We start from the raw sequence: 24891 nt of genomic DNA on the forward strand, positions 1-24891 counted from the left end.
AGAACCAGGGAGACACGGGTTCCTTCCTAAAGGAGCACTGATTTTTGGTAGGAACTAGCTCCCTGAAGGTGTCAGACAACCAATTTGTATAGCATGCGGCCGCTAACTCGGCCTCGGCAGGTGGGGGAGGGTAGTGCTCAGCTATGGATTGTTCCAGAATAGCAGAGTTTATTTTGCTCCAGTCAATGTACCTGACGGTGGTTGGACCATTCTGCCTTTGCGGACGATTGCTAAGAATTTCGGTAGAGAACCTGATAACCAAATGATCGGACCAAATCACCGGAAGGGTGCTAATAATTTTTAAAGATGGATCATTAGACAAGAGGCCATCTAAAGTATGACCAGCTCAGTGCGTAGGCTCCTAAACTAACTGTTCTAGTCCTAGAGAATTTGCAATATTAAGGAGATTGGTTGTGTGTTTATCGTATGAGGCCTCAAGGTAGGAATTGAAGTCTCCTAGTATAGTAAAAAAGAATTGAGAAAGGAGACTGCTTGTCAGAACACACCAGTGCCGACCGCTGCGTGCGACAAGAACACTGACAGGTAACTGTGGTGTGTGCGCGGGGAATCATGAAGAAACTACGATTCCCGGCAGCCTTAGAGGTGGCGTAGCGACGCGCGTGTCAGTGGCGTCACCATTACTTCAAGGATCGGCAGAATGGAGCCTGTGCCGCTAATCGTGGTTGTTCACGGAGGGTCTTGATTGCTGACGGGTCGGTAAGGGTGCTTTGCACCAAGCTACGTTTGTATATCTGTACTTGAGAGATAGCGGGATCGTTTCCCACATTTGTGGTGCGTAGGCAGCGCACATTGACTGCATTAACCACTCGTTGTGAGTGTGGATCACGGAGTGCTGCTGTAAGCATTTCGAGATAGCAACTCTCTTTTCCCCAGATACACTCTTGTTGGCGAGCTACACTTACGATAGGCTCATGCAGAGTGTAGGGTGAGGAGGCTCGTTTGTGGAAACCTTTGTGAATCTCATTGTTACCGGATAGTGGGAGATTCTACTGACCACGGGTTTTGATGCCTAATTTATTTGTTGTTACATTACTGCATTTCTGAAAGTCAGCATATGACATTTGGGAGGATTATGGATTGCAATCCTCAAAACATGAGTGGTATGAAGTAATACTATTGTGTTATCCAACTGCTGCTATATTGACATTATATTCTGAATAACCATCCTTCTGGTTGCTTTCCCTGTTCTGTATTTATTTTCTTCACAGCAGGTGTTAGGACTAGAGAGAGCTATGTGGCCTATTCTCTCGGCCCCTGTTAAACCATCCACCTGCATAATAGGGTATGTGTAATTCCTGTAGGCAGACTTGTCTCATTACCTGGAAGGTCTTTTATTATCTTTATGAATTTTATTGTTTTTTATATCCAAGTAGAGGTATATCTATATGCTGTGGATGATCTTCTACTACAGACAGCTCTTGTAGCATAAGGCAGCACAACGTTTATTTCTTTACAGGTATAAAAGGGGTAGAAATGAAATGATGATATGAAACAGTATGTCAGAATCATAAGTGTTTTCCTAAGACAAGGGTTGATTGTTTTTTTTTCCGCGTGTTTCAGGTCTCCCTCCCCACTGTTCCCTTCCTTTCCTTCCCCCGCTTGATCACCTTTTATGTCTGTTTATTTGCTATCAGACATAGGGGATATCAGGAGGTGGACCACAATATCTTCAATACGATCTCGAGGATTCAGTTCTGACACTGCTCTCTGCTAAAACTTGAAAAGTATAGCAGAACGTATTTTTATTGCCTCCCGGGGTCTATAAAGATGGATTCCAGAGAAAAGAACTTGGCAGTCTTTAGTAATTTTAAACTGGATTGCCTCGTGGTCTTCAATAGTCACTCCCATGCAGAACGCGGATAGTACATTGCGATGGATAAGTGCTATCCCACCGCCTCTTTTAGCATGTCTGTCTTGCCTGAAAAGGGCATAGTCCTTGGGGACGGCGCTCACGAAATCCGGGCTGCAAGCAATGTCTCCCCAAGTCTCAGTGATAAATAGACAGTCCAGCCCTGCTGTGTCAATCAGCTCTGTGATCACTATTGAATGTTTAGGAAGCAAGCGGGCATTCACTAACGCCCAATTGAATCTCTTAGTTTTGTGCAAGGAGTCAGCTTTTTCGGAGGGCCCTAAGGAGAGCATTGGTTCCCCTACTGTTCTGATGGACGGATTTATAATTTGACAGTTGCACGTAGAGCAAGTAAGCGGCGAGAGCCGTGAGAGCAACCTGGGGTCCATGCAACGGCAGTCATTCATTATAACTGGTCGTAGCTCCCAAAGCTCGTTTGCTGAGTAGGTCAACTTTTGTGAGGGTCCTAAGTCCAAAAAGCCATGGGTCCTGTCCCTAGGCCCAGTCCAGGCGCGGACGGGCACAGACGGGCTTGCCTTAGGCCCACCTTCGGCCCAACAGCGGCGCGCCAGCTGGGCGCGTCCGACTCAGCATCTGAATTTTATTGCTGCCCTGAAGCGGAAGTGCAAATAGAAAGGGGAGGAGCTGTACCCCTCCGCTCTGAGAAGTTGGCCTGGTACATGCTGACCACTAATTAAAGTGGTCACCTTGTACCAGTCCAAACAACCCTTATTGATGATTAGGTTAAAGACAACCTTTATTGAAAGCTATCCTAGTGGTAGCTTTGGAGAGCAGCCTTCAGGCTAAGTCTCGAAGGAATGTAAAGCAGCTTGTTTTACCAGATCAGAACCTCCTGAATGACCAAATGAAAGGAGAACCACACAAGGAATATATAAAATATATGTATTTATTACTAAACACTCTCTACTAACCTCTTTATGAGATTACAGAACAAAGCACACAATATTAAATCACTAGAACGACAGTAAATAGCACAATACACAGTGGGCTCCAGGGGGAGACCAACGCATATACTAAGAAAGAGGTATAACAACCACGACTTGACTAGACACAGTGCCTAGACCACGTAGAATCGCTGGGACCCCAAGGAACCACCCAAGGTAGTGACACAGGGGACCCACGGAGGACGGGTGCAGTGTGTGAACACAGGCGCGAGCTCTGTACAACTCTATGGGAAAGTCACGGTTGGAAATTTAAAGATTAAGTACACTTCGGAGAGGACTTTAAGCAAACCCAGTTAAACATAGAAGGTTCTAAGGCCAGCACCCTTGAGAGTACTGAGGTACCTGTGGAGGAGATGGCAGTGGGCATCCAAGGGTTGACACACAAAAAAGCTCCTGGTCCGGACGGAATTCCGCCAGACCTTTATCTAAGCAGGGTTGATCTCTGGGCCCCAATCCTAACAAGGGTAATAAACACAGCTATCGCAACAGGCATGCCACGATCCTGGTCCGAGGCTATAATTGTCCCAATTTTTAAAAAAGGAAAAAAGGATGACCCGAAGTGCTACCGACCCATATCTTTAATTAATGTGACGGCCAAAGTTTTGGGCCGAGTAGTCTTAAACCGCCTATTAGATTGGGCTGAAGAACACCAAATAATTTCGGACTTGCAATATGGGTTCAGGACTGGAAAATCAACCACAGATCAGTGTCTGAACCTTTACTTATTAGTGGCTAAATATACCATCTCAAGCGACCAGGCTGTATATTTGGGGTTCATGGATCTCTCATCCTCTTTTGATCATGTCAACAGGGAAAAGCTCTGGGATCTGATGATCAGACTAGGGGTAGATCAGGGCCTAGTTGACATCTTAAGAGCACTCCACTGGAACACCTCTGCTAAAGTGCGCTTTAACATGGATGGTGACACTACGGCACCCTTCTCTTGCACCAGCGGGGTGAGACAGGGATGTATTTTGGCCCCGTTCCTGTTCTCACTGTATATAAATGAGCTAGAACAGGCATTATGCAAACTGAATGCAGATACCCCTAGAATAGGGTCCTGATCGGTCCCCGTGTTGTTGTATGGTGACGATGCGGTACTCTTAGCCCGTACACCAAAATGCCTTCAGAGTTTGATAGATGGGTTTGTGAGTTTTATGGCCAGTTTAGATCTGTCGGCCACCTTAACTAAATCCTATGTATTACTGGCTGGATCTAAACCTTGTAAAAAGTTCCTATATAAGATAGGCACACACAATATGGAACAGGACCTTCTCCTACCTGGGTTTACCTTTTGATGGGCTTTTAAATTTTAAATTTTTAATTGAAGAGCGGGCCTCAAAATTAATAGGATCCACAGGGGCCATAATGAACTTCGGCCGCAGGTTGGGCAGGTGGTCTCCAGAACAGGTCATGCACCTATACGGCTCAATCTGCTGCCCTAAAGTAATGTATGGGGCTGTGGTTTGGGGTTTTGCATGCACTCAGCAATTACAGATTGAAGAGAACAAATTCTTGAGGAAGATCCTCCAAACCTCACAAAGTATATCGGCCCATATTACTCACGCTGAACTGGGAAGGGCACATATGGAGGACCTGATTAAGGCCAGACCTCTTATGGCTTGGCTAAAAATTTGGTCCAATACGGAGGCAGGTTTGAGCAGACAAATAATTAGAGACTGCATGGATAGAGATAAGGGAATGTGCATTCCATGGTTGAAATATGTAAGGACTGTTCTGGAGGGATTAGGTTGTAAGGACCTTTTTTATTAATCCAATTACAATAACCCCAGAGGACAGGCTTAGAACTCAAAGAAGTTTTTATGCAAAGGAAGCTGCACGGAGAGCGGTTCTTGAAGAAAGCAAGCCTTCGGTGCGTGCTCATAGCATGGTAAAGACAGTAGAAGCTATGGAACCGTACCTTGCCCTTATGCATAATGCACAGGATAGGTTTTTAATCACTCGATTCAGGCTCAATCTCTTACATCACCTGCTGGCTGATCCACCTGGTTTTACTGTTACAGTTGAGCAGAAGGGTACCTGCGGCTGCGAAAATAGGTCTCCGCAGGATACCCTTCACTTTGTTTTATTATGCCCTTTTGTATTCGGTACCCAGGCGTAGCTTTTTACAAAGGATCTTAAAACAAATGAAGTTCAGACATGCCAAGGTCGCTCTTTTATATTTACAAAGGTCTGAAAATCCGTTGACATTGGCTTGTATCATTAATTTTATTAAAGTTGCAATAAGACTTAGGAATACTAGGGGGCAAAGTTGAATGAACTGAGGTCAAGTGTAACTTTGTGATGCACAAATGTAACCAGAATGTATTGAAATGAAGTTTTTTTTTTTTTTTTTTCTTTTCTGTATTATTGTACTTGCCGGTGGAATTCAAGCCTGGATCCGAGGTGAGAAGAACCTGAAAGCAGAGGGGACAGAGTGTGGATCACTTCACAGTGACCAGGGGCACGATAAACGAATGCCCACCGATGTCGGGTGTTTCAGGTGAGAAGAGGTGTAGCTTGACTCTGCAGCCACAGGGACCAGGAGACGTCAAAGATGACCAAAGTCCGGAGGTGAGCTGTCCCATGAAGGATGTCAAGTGCTGGATGGTCAGTGTCCGGATTGAACACCAACAAGCCTTGGCAACTGCAACCCATGCGGGCAGAGGAAAGATGATTCGGTGAGGACCAGCAAGGTCCTGGGGACTCTCCAAGTTATGGAGAGTAAGGGCACGTCTGGAGCAACCAGGAAAGCCCACGGAAAGTCAAAGTTACTTTCACAAGGACCCACAGGCCAACGGAACAGGGATCGCGAAGGGACCTCGAGCTGAATCACAAAATACCAGCCCACTGAACACTCGTGGAGTGTAGGCCGGAAATCTTCAGTGGAATTACTGCTCGGGGTCAGGACTACAAGTAGCCCAGAGCACAGTCTCAGGGTTCACAAAAAAGCATATGCTGCTGCAAAAGTATGCGGTGCACAGGGGTTCAGGTTGCACGGTCCCCACGAGGGATACCGGCCTCAGAATTGCTTAGAGCGCAGATCAACCTCAGAGATTTTGGTAACCCACCTCCTGTGTTGCAGAAGTCTTCAGAGTCCTCCGAAGCTTGGGAGATGCAAACTGGTCAGATGCATTTTAGGTGCCTGCCTTGCAGGGAAGTAACTCCTTTACTCCAAGGGAGATTCTTCAGTCATCCAGCATCGTGAAGATCATCGAAGTACTTGGTTTCTGTAGCAGAGTTTAGTCCAGGTAAAATCTAAAGTCCTGTAGTCAGGAGTTCCTACTTTATACCCAAGGAAGGGGTGGGACAAACTCTCAGGACCCACCTATGGGATGGTCAGGACAGAGGGGTGGCTACACCCATGTATTTTGTCCAGTTTCACGCCAGAGCAGGAGAAAATGGCTCCTGCCACCGGCTTGAGCTGGACTTTGCACAGGGACACCAAATGTGCCCCCAGTGCAGACATCAAAGCACTCTCAGAGTACACCCACCCAGCCCCAATACACTAAAGCCTTTCTGGGAGGTGGTTACACCTCCCTGTGATTGGAAGCCTATTGTAAAGCCTTCCCCTGCTCGAGCTTGGCTCAGCAGCAGGAGGGCAGACTCGTGTCTGTGGCTAGCAGCATCCATTTTGTGATGTCCCAGTCGAGAAAGCTGGTATCGGGTAGCGAAGTATGTCACATTTGCACCACTAGGAGGGTGGAATCATTCCTCCCCTGCAAGTTACTGGCAGGGAGGTATGATTCCAAGGTGTTTGACACCAAACACAGCATGTTTCTATGCAGCTGTTTTAAACATAGCATTTACCTTGAGGTTATAATGCACTTAAATATATATGGTTGGCTGCATCACAAACAACCCAGGAAAATAGGTTCCGAAGGCTGCAGAGGGGCTCTGCTCATGCAGGTGCACTCTTTCACATAAAACCCAGCACCCTGCCTTCAGGATTGATAAGGTCTGCCATATTGATGAATGATAGGTTTATATGTGCAGCGATATAGAATATATATAGTGAACATATATCTAAGTAAGGGGTGCATGCACCACCTTACACAGGCTGCTGTAGCAGACCTGAGGGTGTCATTTTAAATGGTCTCTTAGGGGTGGCACAATACATGCTGCAGCCCCTGGGAGGCCGCTGGGGTACCTGTACCCTGGGTACATAGTATACCATATACTAGGGACTTTTAAGGGTACCCCAGAATCAAATCTGGAGTGTACCTAAAGTACATGCAGTCAATTTAGGAGAAAGCAGCTAGACTGGGGTCCTGGATAGTAGGATACCAGTCAGACTAAGTCGAAAACAGTGTCACATCAGCAAAAAGTGAGGGTAACTATAAGAAGCAGATCCTACTCTCCTACACACCACCCCCAAACGTAAGGACATTAAACTAACCTTGACCAGTTGAGTCTTCAGGTTCTAAGTGGAAATATCTGGAGAGTCCATCTGCATTTGCATGGTTACTGCCAGGTCTATGTTCCACTGTATAGTCCATCCCCTATAGGTGTTACACACACGTAGCATCGAGCGCGCTGCGGCAGCCTAAACAATTAATAGCAGAGTCCGTGATGCTGGCCACGCACAGAACTACAATTCCCATGAGGCTAGGCGTGCACGTCACGTTGCAGGAACACCCATAAAGGCAGAAACGATGCGAGGCAAAGTGTCGGAAATTCTTCGTCTCTGGAGGTGGTGTTGGCGTCCTGTGTATCCAGTGAGGTCCGGTAAGGGTGCTTTGCACTGACTCTCCCTCAACCTTAGGTTTTCCTGTGGGTGCCGTACTCCTTTGGTGAGCGCCACTGCGCTTGTGCGGAGGAAGGTGGTTGCCTGCATCAGTCTCCTGTTATGTGCTTGCCCTGGTAGGCTACCGGTAATGTTAGCACGGCGATGACTCTGCTCACGTCATGCCACATACCTGGTGTTCTGACCGCACCGGTCATGGGATTTTAGCCCTTATCCTTGAAACAGCGGTGACTGGGCTCAAGTCACGCTGTTAACTTTAAAACTTGGTGTTTTCAAATCTGCTGCCTTGTTTGCTCTACATCAAGTATTGGAGGTCATGGTGAATGCAACCATCATATGGATTGAGATACTATTAATAATATTATATGCTTGAATATAATATCTATCACGGAGTGAAGATTTAAGTTTTGTTGTTTCTTCTGGCTCTATTTTCAACAGGGGTATCAAGGTGTGGTATAGGACTACGCTCTATCCCTGTGAGGCATAGTGGAGTCTAGAAAGGGTAGGTTGCTGTTAGAAACCTATTCAAGTGTATTTTGGGGTAGTTCATCTCTACGCTGTTGTTCTATGAATGGTGTGAATTTTGCTCTATGAATGTCTTCTTCTATGTTTCCCACATTACAGCCAAAACGAAGAAATTGATACTTTTACACCGACAACCTAATTATGATAGAAGTGCCTTATTCTACGGGTGTCATTCTGTTTTTGTTACAGGTATAAGAGAATGCGCATGTAGCCATTGTTTCTTAAGGTCTATCTTTAGTAGGAGTGAAGTCACGGTGCTTATAATTGTTCTTATCATGTCAGGTCTCCCTCCCTGCTGTACCCATCCTATCCTTCCCTCGCTTGATCCTCCCACTGACCTGTGCCATTACGGCTACTAAGGCTTGGGTATATCAAGAGGTGGATCCTTCAGAGCAACAAACCGATCCTGAGGACAGACCAACGTGACAGAATTTCTGACCCACAAATTTAGTTGTCCCGGTCAGTTTGTGCAGAATGGCCACTCTTGATGACGTTCTAGCTGTTCTTGCCAATGTGCAGGCATAGCTAGCAACGTCATATCAGGAAGCTGCAGATCTCAAGGCCAGGGTAGAAGGGATGCAACGAAACCCTTTTAACATAGGGGGACAGGCAGCTGTACCCACCAATGCTCTCGTAGTTGAAATGCCAGTATCCATACCGTTAGCGACCCCGGAAAGGTTTCATGGGGAGTCGGGCAAGGTCCAAGTGTTCTTAATGAAGATCATGTTCCACTTTTCTTGAAAACATAAATCCTTCCCCACTAATCAAGCAAGGGTAGCCTTTCTTATCTCGTATTTAGCCGGCGATGCGGCACAATGGGCGATGCCGTTGGTAAATAGAGACGATCCCCTTCTGTTTGATTGGGAATCATTTAAAACTGAGTTCTTGATGCTGTTTGATAGATGTTCGGAGTCGTTCACCGCTGTTAGGGAATTACTGGAGCTGAGGCAGGGTAATAAGGAGCTGGTGATATATCTAAATGCCTTTTGGAGGTTAGTGACAGAAACAAAGTGGCCCGAGGCTAAACAAGCTGCGCTATTCCATCAGGGGTTAATTGAGGAGCTTAAGGACGTAATCGCTCAGATCGACCCCCAGCCTACTAGTTGGGGGGATCTGATTAGTCTAGTGCTGCGTTTAGATCATAGAATCAGTGAGCGAAAAGGGGATCATAAGAGGAAAGAAAGAATCATACCACCGTTTGAACGACCAAGAAACACTAAAGCACACCGCACTCAAGTATCAGAGCCTATGGATATAGGAACTATACGAGCGGCGGTAATACAGGCCAAAAAAGCCGTACGACGTAAACATGGCCTTTGTCTATATTGTGGCAAAAAAGGCCACTATGTTAAGGAATGCCCTGTAAAGCCCAAGAACAACCGATTTCGTAACTGTAGAACGGCAACTGCCGCCATGGATACGGCACAGGAAAAATAACTGACTCAAGAAAAGACGAAGGGGTTTCTTGGGGTCAGGCATATCTCCCTTCCTTACGTAACGACAACCCATCAGCGCAGGGACATTTGTTTATTACTTTACTGCTACTCGTACAGTCGGAATGGACACGAGCCTCAGCCATGATCGATTCTGGAGCCACGGGCATATTCATGGATATAGGGTAAGCAAAACGCAGAAGCATATGCCTAGTGCCCAAAGACAGGCTAGAGGAAGTCTATGCATTAGACAGAAGAAAACTAGACACAGAACCCATAGGATACAACTCAGGAGAAATAGAGGTCCAATATGGAACCTCTCACCGGGAACACCTAACTTTCAACATCATCCAAGCTCCCCAGTATGGGATTATATTGGGGTTACTGTGGTTGATAGAACACAACCCGGAAATCAGTTGGAGGACCAGAACAGTGCAAATGAATTCTCCCTATTGTATGGAGCATTCCCTATGTAAGCTTGAAGGACCTGCGGCAGCTCTAGCCTCCGGTATGACTATAGCCACAGCTGCCGAAAAAGATATCCAACTACCCTCAGTATATCAGGCATACACAGAGGTGTTTAATGACGTCCAGGCAGAAGAACTACCTCCCCATAGACAATATGATTGTCAAATTGACCTTGTTCCTGGGGCGGTAGTGCCTAGCGGGAGAATGTATGCCTTTACTGAGCCTGAGAATCTCCATCTCAGAGCATACTTGGATAAGTACTTGGAATTGGGTTTCATCCGTCTTTCGAAGTCTCCTGCGGCTTCCCCGCTTTTCTTCATACCCAAGGCTAATAGCGAGTTACGCGCCTGCATCGACTTCAGAGCGTTGAATGCCATCACAGTGAAGAACCGCTACCCCTTACCTCTGATCCCAGTGTTACTTGAACAAGTAAAAAAGGCTAAGATCTACACCAAATTGGACCTCAAGGGCACCTATCACCTGGTTCGCATGAGGAGTGGCGATGAGTGGAAGACCGTGTTCAAGACCCGTTACGGATTATTTGAATATTTGGTGATGCCTCTTTGGTTATGCAACGCCCCTGCTGAGTTTCAATACTGCCTGAATGATGTGTTGCGTGAGATCCTAGACCACTATGCGGTGCTATACATCGACAATATTCTCATCTACTCAGAAAATGAGAACACACACATTGGACATGTGGAGTCTGTATTACAGATCCTGCAAAAACATCACCTGTTCTGCAAACTGAGTAAGTGCAAATTCCACGTTAGTACGGTGGAGTTCCTCGGCGTCATGCTCACTCCACATGGACAAGAAATGGCTGAAAGAAAAATCACAGCGGTTAAGGACTGGCCTCATCCTCAGTATGTGCGTGATGTTCAAAGTTTTATTGGGTTCGCGAACTTCTACCGTCGATTCATAAACCAATTCTCCAAATTGGTTGCACCCATAACACAACTGCTGAGAAAAATGCAGAAGTTCGAGTGAAACAAAGAGGCCCAAGATGCATTCTTAGCTCTGGAAACAGCCTTTGTCACCGCCCCAATCTTGACTCACCCTGACCCAGAGAAGCCCTACATCGTTGAGGCAGATGCATCTGATGTGGCATTAGGGGCTGTGTTATCTCAAAGGCATTTTTCCATGGAACAACTTCATCCAGTAGAATATATGTTGAGAAAAATGAACGACGCAGAAAGGAACTACAACATATCGGAAAAAGAGCTCTTGGCCATCAAAAACACCTTCATGGAGTGGAGAAATTTTTTGATGGGCGCCCAGCACGTGATCACGGTTTATACTGACCACCGAAATCTACAATTCATGACCGCAGCTCGACATCTTACCCCTCGCCAGCTCGGATGGATGTTATTCTTCTTAGAATTTCACTTCATTATCACTTACAGGCTGGAATCAGAGAACAGAAAAGCAGATGCCCTCACCAGACAGTGTCTTCCAAAGACATGGAAATAGAACAGGTGCGTTCCATCATTGACCCTACAAAAGTTCTGTGTGTGATACAGCCAGATACCTTCCTCAAAGACGTACTCAAGGGAGTTAACACATTTTCATGGAGGACCTGGCTGAAAAGCCATACGGAATGGCAAATCAGGAATGGTTTCCCAATGAACAAAGAACGCCTGTTGGTACCTACTGAGAAGCTCAGGAAACAAGTATAACTTTGGTGTCATGAATCGCCAAGTGCAGGACATCATGGGGTAGAAAAAACCATGCAACTTATCAACAGACAGTTCTGGTGGCTGTCTCTCAGGATAGACATTAACCCCTTCCATGCTGCGCAGATTCCGCCGCTGTGCTGACGGAATCTTGCGCGGGCGGGGTCATGACGGAACGGTTCCGTCATGAGCACAGCTCAACCGTGGCTCATGACGGAACCGTTCCGTCATGAGCACCGAAGGGGTTAAATGCTGGATAAAAGCTTGTGAAACATGTGCAAAGATGAAATCCAATCAACTACGCCCACAGGGCCTGCTGCAACCTCTCCCTACTCCCAGCAGTCCATGGGAAAACATATCATTGGATTTTGTTGTGGGGTTGCCAGTGGATAAAGGATGCCCGGTAATTCTTGTAGTTGTTGACTAAACAAACAGCAACGGCGGACCTTCTATGCTGCACCTCGTGCCAGTTCCTATGTGTGAAGACGCTGTGCAACCAACCCCTACGCCAGCCGTTGAGTGGCGTTACTGTGCTCCAGATCAAAAAACAATTGTAACAAGTTGGGATGTGCGCAGCTCACAAAGTCCAACAGGCCAGTATAGGTGAAAAATTAGCTTCTTTTATTGGAAATGTTTTTCTTAAAAGCATTACCTTTTTTATCAATTCAGCCAACGAGTTTCGTTCCCATATAGGGAACTTCCTCAGGGCAAAAGTGATATCAACTGAAAATCACAACGTGTATCTGCCAAAATTGCAAGAGCTCATTGTATAACGGGTGATAGTTATTCATAAAAAATGTGTGTTATGCTCCCAAATGGCCCTGAATTAAAGCCCAAACCACTCTGAAATTGGAAGACCCAAGCCACTCATGGGTTGGCAAAAATTTCAGCTCGATGTTATGCCGATGTAATACCTTTCCGTTTGGCCCGTATCTGCACTTATGAACAAGCCATTTCGAATGTAGGCAGTCGTAAAGATGATAATAAATAATCAGAAAGCAGTAGGTATCTTTGGCAGGTTCATCTAGTCATCATTACGTTGTCCCAAGTCGTAAAACATAAAAAATTGTCAATTGAATCACATGTATTGCATCGTGGTTCGTAAAGTGATAACTTAAACCGCAGCATTCCTCACAATCTGGAAACGTGCTGTATATAGTGCTTCCTTTGATGTTTTACGACTTGGGACAACGTAATAAAGACTAGATGAACCTGCCAAAGATATCTACCGCTTTCTGATTATTTATTATCATCGTTACGACTGCCTACATTCGAAATGGCTTGTTCATAAGTGCAGATATGGGCCAAACGGAAAAGTATTACATCGGCATAACATCGATCTGAAATTTTTGCCACCCCCTGAGTGTCTTGGGTCTTCCCATTTCGGAGTGGCTTGGGCTTTAATTCAGGGCCATTTGGGAGTAGAACTCACATTTTTTATGAATAACTATTGCCCGTTATACAATGAGCTCTTGCAATTTTGGCAGATACACATTGGGATTTTCAGTTGATATCACTTTTGCCCTGTGGAAGTTCCCTATATGGGAACGAAACGCGTTGGCTGCATTGGTCAAAAATGTAATGCTTTTAAGAAAAACATTTCCAATTAAAGAAGCTAATTTTTCGCCTACACTGGCCTGTTGGACTTTGTGAGCTGCGCACCCCCACTTGTTACAATAGTAATCGTTGACTATTTAACGAAAATGGGACACTTCGTGGCATGCAGGACGATTCCTTCAGCACGCCAGTTAGCTCATCGATTGATGAGACATGTGTTACGCTTGCACGGTTTACCAAGAATCTTTGTGTCAGACAGGGATTCTCAGTTTACGGCCCAGTTCTGGAGAGTATGGTGTTCATCGCTCCATATAACAATGGCCCTGTCTACAAATTACAACCCTCAAACAGATGGGCTAACTGAGCGTCTCAAACAAACGCTCAAGCAGTACTTGCGCTGTTATGTGGACAATAGCACTAAGGAGTGGGTGGATTATCATTCACTAGCGGAAATAGCCTATAACAATGCCACACACAGTTCTACTTGTACCTCCCCATTCTATTGCATCTATGGATGCCATCCTAGGTTTCTTCCTTTCATCCATCCAACAGAAAACACCAACTTACCCGAAGTATCTCAGAGGGTGGCCCATATCCGAGATACATTGGTCAATACGCAAGGGTACCTGAAGGCGACAAAACGCTGATATAAAGCCACAGCAGAAAAACACAGATGACCTGGACCGCTGTACAAAAAAGGGGATACCGTTTGGTTATCTACCAGAAATATACGCTTTAGAAAACACAACGTGTTTAGCCCCAGGTATATCGGCCCCTACAAGCTCAGTAAATGCATCAGTCCAGTGGCCATGAAACTGGAACTGCCATCACATCTACGTATCATCCCGTTTTTCATGTATCTTTGCTAAAGCCTTGATGCACTTCCGCAAGTAAGCGGCCTCCGCCTCTCTTGGTCCATGAGAACCCGGAATATGAGGTGCGGGGTATACTAGACTCCAAGCTGCGCGGCAGTCGACTCTGGTACCTGGTGGCCTGGAAGGGCCCGTATCTGCACGTATGAACAAGCCATTTCGAATGTAGGCAGTCGTAACGATGATAATAAATAATCAGAAAGCGGTAGGTATCTTTGGCAGGTTCATCTAGTCATCATTACGTTGTCCCAAGTCGTAAAACATCCAACGTTGTCAATTAAATCACATGTATTGCATTATGGTTCGTAAAGTGTAATAACTTAAAGCGCAGCGTTCCTCACAATCTGGAAACGTGCCATATATAGAGCTTCCTTTGATGTTTTACGACTTGGGATAGCGTCAGCATCAGCTGAAACAGAGTCCAGATACACAACTGGCACAGTACACACACTCGCACAAGACAACAGCGCCTGCCCGCCCATGCACACCCAGGCAGAGGCATCACAAAGGCACCCACCGCCCACGGAACATGCCCGCCCATGCACACGCAGGCCTCACTACTCATCTTCCGCCACCGGCGTGTAGACTGAATGTCCCACCATGTGCCGCTGCAAACCACAAGCCCGGGCCTGCGGACATGGCACCCTCCACACCATGCAGCCACGCTCCGCAGGCCACCAGGTCTCACGTGTCTTGATGGGTCTGGAATACTCCATGGCTGAGGACATACCAGTGCACCCGGCAACATCACAGGCTGCACACCTGCTCAGTTTTGATTTGTTCAGCATTACATACATCAATTGTGTGTCTTTTGCACACCCTATCAGCCCAATGGTTGCCAATAAGTCTTTGACCCGGCAGCTAAACCACGTGGCGATAGGCCCGTGCTGCCCGCTGGCTCTGGCCTACACTGCGGTCCAGCAGGGCACACGAAACCTGAGTTGCCTGGACCGCCGGGACGGCGCATCATCGCAGGGTGCCCACCCGCTCAGCAGCTTAAGGTGCCACTGACTCAGTGCACCCAAAGTCACCGTTCCGTGGCGGGGTGCCTGCCGCAATGCGCCGGGTGCGACTAACCCTGTGCAACCCCAGCCAGTGCCACGTGGTGGTCGGCCCGTGCCGTACGCAGGCTTAGGTTGCCACTAACCCTGTGCGCAACAAAACTCATGTGCCCTTCATGATTGGTAACCATGGCGTCCGTCATCCAGTCACCAAGGGCAGAGGAGAATGTGACGTCGTCGGCCCCTTATGTTGGCGTTGTCACATGACCTGCGACGCTTGTGCCGGATGGGTGTGGTGTACGTGCAAACCTGCCCTCAGGGAGTGGCTGTGACATGCTGACAACTAGACCAGTGACCTACACACCACAAGCGAGTTTGCCTGTGACGGGGAGCAACAAGGGCCCCCCCTCGGAGCATAAGCGGAGTGGTCTGGCCTGTCGTACGCCAGACCAGTGCAGGGCTTGCCACAATGACACGTAAGCTCTGGGCGTGGTTCAGTCCATGTCCGGACAAGGAAGTGAGTGATGCGTGTGTCTCAGTTGTAGTGTCCATGGGACCCTGTACACAAAATGCAATGTAGCACCCTCTGACTAGCATCCCACAGGATGACCATCATTGATGCAAGGGAAATCACTGTCCCTACATTCATCCACACATGCAGACATGACTGATGATGGACATGATACAGCAGTCCGTCAATGGATCTTTATTGCACATCCAGTGCAGTTATGCAGCCGGAGCATTTCAGGGCAATGCCCAGCACACTGCACACTATGGGCCTGTGGAGGGCCAGCCAGAGTACATCCAGGGATGACAAGTCCTGCTGAAGGGAAGGGTACAGTCCGCAACCTGGTCACCAATCCGGAAATGGCAGTCCATGTCGCTGTCCAAGGTGAATGCAGCGGAGTGTATCGTGGGTCAGTGGAAGGTCATGAGGCCATGTGCGGGACCAAGCAGACACAGACCAGGTGGCTGTAATGAATGCTAGTGCCCAGTTCTTCTGATCACAGTCCCATCCACGTCCTCGTCCCCGGGTGTGTGCCCTGCCCCACCTGTGGGTGTTGCAGAACCAGCTGCCGCACTGTGTGCCACTGACACATGAGGGGCCTGAGTGGATACGCCTGCCGCACTGTGTGCCACTGACACATCAGGGGCCTGAGTAGATCCGGCTGCTGCACTGGGAGGCACTGACACACCAGGAGGTGGGGATGTGGATGGTGTGGGGGCAGCAGCATTCATCGGCGCCACGCCTTGTGGCGGCAATGCCATGGTGGAGGTCTGTAGGGCATGATAGATCCCAGCTACATTTTGATGATGTGCAGCGGTGGCTGCCATCCTTTCTGCCTCTATACACACCATGTCCTCCATGAGCCTCCGTATGTGTGCCAGCTCACGGCTGATTTCGCTGGAGCCACTCTGAGCGAACAGCTGTTCTACTCTCTGCGTCATGACTCCAGCGATGTCAGTCAGGGCTTGTTGGAGACCATGGGGCGGACATAGACACCCAAGGATGGTGTCCAGTTTGGCAGCACCTGCCCACCCGCATCTGCTCAGCCGTCTCCATCTGGCACTACAGCACACGACATTGGAAGGCCATGTGTTGTTCCTGGAGGTCTTGGGAGGGTGCCGGGGCTGTGGGTGCCTCCTGCTGGGTGGTTTGGGTGGTGGGTGGGGTCTCATCGATGTAGCTGGGCTGCCCTGAGCCTGGAGGTGAGTGGCAGATGAGGTCAATGATGTCTTGGATGGTTTGGGTGTTGATGCTGGCATTGTCCTCCTCGTCATCCGTGAAGAGTGGCTGGGACTGCTCTGCAGGAGGTGTTGACGGTGCCCCTGCAATGTGAAGGGGAGATGGTGTATTATTATGTGTCCACATGTGTGTAGACAAATGGTACAGGTTGACATTCAGACAGCATGGCATTGTACATTGTGACAGTCTGTAGATCTGGGCGCTGACCCAGAGCCATTGTGGGTGTGCACTGTGCTCTACTTGATTGGGCATGTGTGCCATCATGGCCATCTCCACCCATCCCCCCAGTACCTGGTGGTCACTCACCCTGTTGCGGTTGTGTAGTGTCCTGTCGAGCAGTGTCCGGTCCCCCGACTTCGGCCACAGTCACGCTGATGACTGTTGACACCAACTCCTCCATGTCATCCAGCTCCAGCTGTGGCGCTGGGCCCCCACCTCCAGTCTGCATTGCTGTCTTCTGGTTGGCGGAGAGTTTCTCCTTGGTCTTCCGCTTGATGTCATTCCATCGCCTCTTGACCTCGTCCATTGTCCGCTTGTGCTCTCCGACGGCATTCACCTTGTCGACGATGTCCCGCCATATTGCAGTTTTGGTGCCCAGTGACACATTGGAGGTGATGAAGAGTTGTTGATGGTGTTCCGTCACCTCAGTGATTATGATCCTGTTCTCCTGCGGACTGAACTTCGTCTTCTTGTCCTTGCCCTTCCCTGTCCCCGTGGTCCCAGGCTGGTCGTCCGGGGTGCTTATGGGGTTGCGCTTGTCCTCTGCGCCTGCTCCGGCTGACTCCATGGTGCTTGGGTGTAGGTCAATTTGTGTGTGAGTGTTTTTTCTGCTTTTATTGAGATTTTTCCCACCTGCCAGGTGTGTGTTGCAGGCCTGGCGCTGCTAATCGCTGACTTCCTCATCGCGCTTTGGCCCATCGCGTGTTTTTGGTGTTGTGGTTTGTGTTTTTATTTCCATCGAGGTGGTTTTATCGCAGACATTGTCCGCGGTTTTGGCAGACTATCGCATGCTACCGCCTTGTTGTGAATCCTACTTTGTCACGGGTTATTTTCCCGCGATGGGCTGCGATATTGAAAGTTGTGTTACGCTACTGTTGCGGTAGTTATCACACGTTCTTGTGAATATACCCCTTGGTGTTTTCATCTCTGCTTCCTTATTTGCTCTACATCAACTGTTGGAGGTCGTGGTAAACGGAACCATGAAATGGATTGAGATACTATTAACAATATTATATGCTTGAATATGATATCTATCACTGAGTGAAGATTTATGTTTTGTTGTTTCTTCTGGCTCTATTTTCAACAGGGGTATCAAGGAGTGGTATAGGACTACGCTCTATCCCTGTGAGGCATTGTGGAGTCTAGAAAGGGTAGGTTGCTGTTAGAAACCTATTCAAGTGTATTTTGGGGTAGTACATCTCTACGCTGTTGTATGAATGGTGTGAATTTTGCTCTATGAATGTTTTCTTCTATGTTTCCCACATTACAGCCAAAACGAAGAAATGGATACTTTTACACCGACAACCTAATTATGGTAGAAGTGTCTTATTCTACGGGTGTCATTCTTTTTTTGTTACAGGTATAAGAGATTGCGCATGTAGCCATTTTTTCTTAAGGTCTATATTTAGTATGTGTGAACTACACGGTGCTTATAATTGTTCTTATCATTTCAGGTCTCCCTCCCTGCTGTTCCCATCCTATCCTTCCCTCGCTTGATCCTCCCACTAACCTGTGCCATTAGGGCTACTAAGGCTTGGGGATATCAAGAGGTGGACCCTTCTGAGCAACAAACTATCCTGAGCACAGACCAACGTGACAGTAGGGAAATGGACCACCTCAAAAGTTTGGGATTTTCACCCTTCATCTGTTTTAGCCATAAGACAGGCTTATGGTCTGTCTAAACAATGAAGTGAGTGCCAGACAAGTATGGCATCAGCTTCTTCAGAGCCCAAACCACAGCAAAGGCTTCCCTCTCAATAGCTAACCTACGTTTCTCTCTGGGGGTCAGCCTTCTGCTAATAAAAGTTACTGGCTGATCCTGACCCTCATCATTCAAATGTGATAACACAGCACCTACCCCCAACTCAGATGCATCTGTTTGGACAATTAATTGTTTGGAATAGTCAGGACTTTGCAGAATGGGAGCAGTGCACATGGCCTGCTTCAGGTCATTAAATGCCTTTTGACAGCTAACTGTCTACTGAACTTTTTTTGGCATTGTTTTGGAATTTAAGTCATTCAAAGGGGCCACTAGGGATCCATGACCTTTGACAAACCTCCTATAGTACCCAGTCAGGCCCAAGAAAGCTCTGGCCTGAGTCTGGGTGGTTGGAGCAACCCAGTCCATGATGGTTTGGATTTTGCTCTGCAATGGTTGAACCTGACCTCCACCCACAAGGTGGCCCAGGTATACAACTTGACTCTGCCCCATCTGGCACTTGGTGGCCTTGATAGTGAGGCCTGCTTTCTGCAGGGCCTCCAAAACATTTCTCAGGTGGACCAGGTGATCCTCCCAGGTGGAGCTAAAGACAGCAATATCATCTAGATAAGCGCACTATAGGCTTCCAGGCCTGTAAGGACTTTATTCACCAACCTTTGAAAAGTGGCAGGTGCATTCTTCAAAGCAAATGGCATCACCAAAAATTGGTAGTGCCCACTAGGGGTAGAAAATGCTGTTTTTGGCTTTGTATCCTCAGCTAGTCTGATTTGCCAGTAGCCAGCTGTTAGTGCAAATGTGCTCAGAAACTTGGCTGAGGTTAAAACTATCTATAAGCTCATCTGCCCTTGGTATTGGATGGGCATCAGTCCTAGTGACTGCATTGAGACCCCTGTAGTCAACACAAAACCTCATCTCTCTCTTACCATTCTGGGTGTGAGGTGTGGGTACCAAGACTACTGGACTAGCCCAAGGGCTATCTGAGGGCTCAATTACTCCCAGGTTCACATTTTCTGGACTTCAGTCCTGATACAGTCCCTGACAAGGTCAGGTTGCCTGTAAATCTTATTTTTAACAGGCAGACTGTCACCTGTATCCACTTCATGAGTGAACCAGGTAGTCTGACTTGGATTCAGTGAAAACATATGTCTAAACTGATTAAGACTTTTTCTGCAATCAGTTTGCTGCTGGACAGTGAGGCTGCCTGCCAAGGCTACACCATCAACTGACCCATCATCAGGGTTCTGTGAGAGCAGGTCAGGGAGTGGATCACTCTCTTTCTCCTGTCCCTCATCAGTAGCCATGAACAAGCCCATGTCAGCCCTGTCGACATATGGTGTGAGACTGTTCACATGGAGCACCCTATGGGGGTTCCTGGGAGTTCCAAGGTCCACCAGGTAGGTAACCTCTCCCTTTTGCGCAATGATTGTATGAGGGCCACTCCACTTATCTTGGAGGGCTGCTGGGGCCACAGGCTCCAACACCCATACTTTCTGTCCTGGCTGACAAACAGTCAGCACAGCCTTTTGGTCATGCCAGGCCTTTTGCAATTCCTAGCTAGCCTCAAGGTTTTTGGTTGCCTTCTTCGTGATCTCAGCCATCCTGGAGCGGAGACCAAGTAGATAGTCCACAATATCCTGTTTAGGGGGTGTGAGAGGTAACTCCCATCCCTCCTTCACTAGACACAAAGGACTCCTAACTGGATGTCCAAACAGAAATTCAAAAGGGCTGTAACCAACCCCCTTCTGAGGAACCTCTCTGTAGACAAAGAGAAGACTGGGCAAAAGTACGTCTCATCTGCACCTAAGCTTTTCTGGGAGACCTTTAATCATGCCCTTGAGGGTTTTGTTGAACCTTTCAACTAACCCATTGCATTGTGGGTTATAAGGGGTGGTAAATTTTTAATTTACGCCACACTCCTTCCACATAGCAGTCAAGTAACTAGACATGAAGTTTGCATCTCTGTCTGATACTACCTCCTTAGGAAAACCCACCCTGGAAAAGTTTCGCAGGAGGGCTCTAGCCACCACAGGAGCTGTGGTAGTTCTAAAGGGAATTTCCTCTGGAAACCTAGTGGCATGGTCCACCACCACCAGTATGAATCTGTGCCCAGATGCAGTTTGAGAATCCATGGAACCAACTATGTCGATCTCAACCCTCTCAAAGGGAAACCCCACCACAGGTAGTGGTATCAGGGGGGCCTTTGTAGTACCACCTGCCTTACCACTGGATTGACAGGTGACTCAGGAGTGACAAAACTCCTTGGTGTCTTCAGACATGTGAGGCCAATGAAAGTGAGGGACAATTCTGTCCCAAGTCTTGTTTTGGCCTAGGTGACCTGCTAATGGGATGTCATGTGCCAGTGTCAATAGGAAGCCCCTAAACTTCAGAGGTATAACCAACCTCCTGGTGGCACCAGGCTTGGGGTCTCTACTCTCTGAGTAAAGGAGTCCGTCAACCCAGTAGGTCCTATGGGACCCACTGGCACTTCCAGCAGCCTCAGCAGCAGCTTGCTGCCTGAGAGGTTCAAGAGAGGGGCAGCTCTGCTGCTCCTGGCTCAGATCTGCCCTAGAAGGGCCCCCTGTTCCACTGAGACAGTTCCTCCTTCAGGACTAAGATGATCTCCCTCAAAAGACTGATCTGTATTCTGAGGCAGGGGGGAAGACACTGCCTTACCCCTATTGCTCCTTCTCTTGGAAGGCGCCTGGTCCATTTTTCCAGGATCCAGGGCCTGTTCAGTGGAAGACATTTTTGCCTGTGACCTAGTCATAGCAAACACATCTGCAGGGATTCCCAACATTTCTGCATGAGTCCTGAGTTCCACTTCAGCCCAAGCTGAAGTTTCTAAATCATTTCCCAATAAGCATTTAACAGGGAGGTCTGCACTTACCACAACCTTCATAGGGCCAGTTACCCCTCCCCAGGTGAAAAAACAACTGCCAAGGAATGGTCTGTCATGACATTGCTTGCATTGGTCACTCGGGACATCTCACCAAGTATGATTTGCTCAGGAGCCACAAGATCCTTTGTCACCATTGTGACACTTGCTCCTGTGTCCCTGAATGCCAAGGCCTCTTTTCCATTGATCAAAGGCTGCTGTCTGTATTTGCCAGATTACTGGGACTGACATATAAGGAGGCAATATCCATGCCTCCATCATAGATCAACACAGCCTGAGTTGGAATTCTGACTAGGCCAGAGTCCATCTCTGGTTAACCCTACTACGCCCTTATTCTGTGTACCACCACTTGGAGCTGAACTAGGGGGAACAGTTGTCTTAGGGGCAGTGGTGGTTGGAGTTGAGTCCTTGGACTTGGTACAATCACTTGTCCAATGGGTCCTTTGTTTACAGATTTGACACAATGGCTTTTTCTTGCCTTTACCCTTGTTTGATTGTGACTCCCTACCAGATGAAGATTTTGGGGGCCCTTGAGAAGACTTCTGGTCTTTACCCTTCTCCCCAGCCTTATCAGAGTTTTTAGAATCTTGCTTCTTAGAGTCACCACCTCGGTTCTGAACTTTCTGCCTCACCCTGGTTCTGACCCATGTGTCTGCCTTCTGGCCCAATTCTTGGGGAGAGGCCAGATCAGAGTCCACCGGGTACTGATGCAACAGCTGATTTTGTTTATTAGGGATCTGCTCCCTCATAATTAAATTGTACAATCCTTTAAAATCACACACTTTACTGCCAAGTAACCAGGCTTCCAGAGCCTTAGTAGCACAATCTACAAAGTCAACCCATTCTTGAGTCTGTGCCTTTTGGGTATCTCTGAACTTAATGCTGTATTGTTCAGTGGTTATGCCAAAGCTATCTGTCAGAGCACTCTTCAAGACTTTGTAATTATCAGCATCCTCTTCACTACAGTGAAGAGCTTGTCTCTACCTTTGTCTGCGAAGGAGAGCCACAAGATTGCTGCCCACTGCTCTTGAGGGACCCTCTGTACAGGCCCTCTCTAGTGCAGTTATCCATTTGTGGATGTCATCCTCATCCTGGTAGGGAGGGACAATCTTGTTCTGGTTCCTATGGTCATGAGTATGTTCTCTACCTCTAGGGACACTGTTGCTGCCACCATGGGGCTCTAGCCCCAACCTTTTGGAAGCTCTCTGGAGCTCCAGGGATTACCTATTTCTGGCCAATTGCTCTCTCTTGATTCTGAACTTAGCTCTCTCAAACTCAAGCAGTTGGCACTTCTTCTCATAAGATGATTCCCTTTTATTAGAAGCAGAGGTCCCTACAGAAGTACCAGCATGATTAGATTCCTGAGAAGGAGATCTTGATCTTCTTGGTAAACTGTTAACTCTTCCAGGTGGGGTAAAGAGAGGGCCACTGAGGCCTTCTCCCTCACCCAAGGGAAGAATTGGATTGTCCTGGTTAGAATCACCTTGGTCCTCCTGGTCAGCATTGGGGTCCAGGTTATAGAAGTTTCCACTTCCTGGCCTTCCCTCCTCTGCTGCCTCACCCAACTTGCCTGCCTCATCAGACCCTGGGGTCTTTCTGAGGTCATCTAACAGCAAAGTCTCTATGAAACGTTGAGTGCTTGCATGTCTCCCAGTCTTCAGTTTCCTAGATGTACATATATTTCTCAATTCTTAGAATGAGAGATGGTCATACTCCGTTGGCAAGGAGCCACTGGCTTCAGGCCTAGAAGACATACTAGAGTTATGGGGTGTAGGCACCTACCTAACCTAGTGGGAGCTACTAAACTCTCTTGAGTTGGAGAAAGGGTGTGCTAGACCCTTGACTTACCCAACTCTAAGTTCAGTAGAACTTCCTTATTATAGTCTTGATTTATGTGTACCTAATATCTTTAGTGGTTTTCAGTTAGTCACTCAATGAGATTATCTGGTAAAATAATTGCAAGCTTGAATCCCAACCACTGCACACTAATGTGAGAAGTTGGCCTGGTATATCCTGACCACTAATTAAAGTGAGCACCTTGTACCAGTCCAAACAACCCTTATTGATGATTAGGTTAAAGACAACGTTTTTTGAAAGCTATCCTAGTGGTAGCTATGGAGAGCAGCCTCCAGGATAAGTCTCGAAAGAATGTAAAGCAGCTTGTTTTACCAGATCAGAACCTCCTGAATGACCAAATGAAAGGAGAATCACACAAGGAACATATAAAATATATTTATTTATTACTAAACACTCTCTACTAACCTCTTTATGAGATTAGAGAACAGAGCACACAATATTAAATCACTAGAACGACAGTAAATAGCACAATACACAGTGGGCTCCAGGGGGAGACCAAACCATATACTAAGAAAGTGGTATAACAACCACGGCTTGACTAGACACAGTGCCTAGAGCACGTAGAATTGCTGGGACCCCAAGGTAGTGACACATGGGACCCAAGGAGGACGGGTGCAGTGTGTGAGCACAGGCGCATGCTCCGTACAACTCTATGGGAAAGTCGCGGTTGGAATTTTAAAGATTAAGGACACTTCGGAGAGGACTTTAAGCAAACCCAGTTAAACATAGAAGGTTTTAAGGCCAGCACCCTTCATAGTACGGAGGTACCCGTGTTACCTATCCCAGAGGAGCCGGGTGCATTGGGCTCAAGTGATGTCAGAAACCTTCGTAGTTTTCAATGGCGTGATGCGAAAAAGTGCTGCTGCTGGGAAGATGAAAAGTGTCCAATGGAATCCAAGCCTGGATCCGAGGTAAGGAGAACCTAAAAGCAGAGGGGACAAAGTCTGGTTCACTTCACAGTGACCAGGGGCACGATAGACAAATGCCCACCGATGTCGGGTGTTTCAGGTGAGAAGAGGTGAAGCTTGACTCTGCAGCCACCGGGACCAGGAGACGTCGACGATGACCAAAGTCTGGTGGTGATGTGTCCCACAAAGGATGTCGACTGCTGGGTGATCAGTGTCCGGATTGAACACCAACAAGCCTTGGCAACTGCAACCCACACGGGCAGAAGAAAGATGCTTCGGTGAGGACCAGCAAGGTCCTGGGGACTCTCCAAGCTATGGAGAGTCAGGGCACATCTGGAGCAATCTGGAAAGCCCACAGAAAGTCAAAGTTACCTTCAGAGGGACCCACAGGCCAACAGACCAGGGATCGCGATCACAAAATACCAGCCCA

The 24891-nt window shown here is 47.6% G+C and overlaps 1 long non-coding RNA gene across 2 annotated transcripts in view; it reads left to right on the forward strand.

The window, feature by feature from the left end:
• Nucleotides 1-652: 652 nt before the first annotated feature.
• Nucleotides 653-24891, forward strand: part of LOC146867873 (uncharacterized) — a 50430-nt gene continuing 26191 nt past the window's right edge. Inside the window, exons 1-2 of one of the 2 annotated variants that reach the window (XR_014966157.1) lie at nt 653-713; nt 5230-5338. This is a non-coding gene — a long non-coding RNA (uncharacterized LOC146867873). Of the gene's footprint in view, nt 714-5229; nt 5339-18167; nt 18232-24891 lie in introns of both variants that reach the window. The other variant, XR_014966156.1, reaches the window with a different exon arrangement.

The sequence above is a fragment of the Triturus cristatus genome, chromosome 1_2 (genome assembly GCF_964204655.1).
Source record: "Triturus cristatus chromosome 1_2, aTriCri1.1, whole genome shotgun sequence".
In the NCBI taxonomy this organism is placed as follows: Eukaryota; Metazoa; Chordata; class Amphibia; order Caudata; family Salamandridae; genus Triturus; species Triturus cristatus.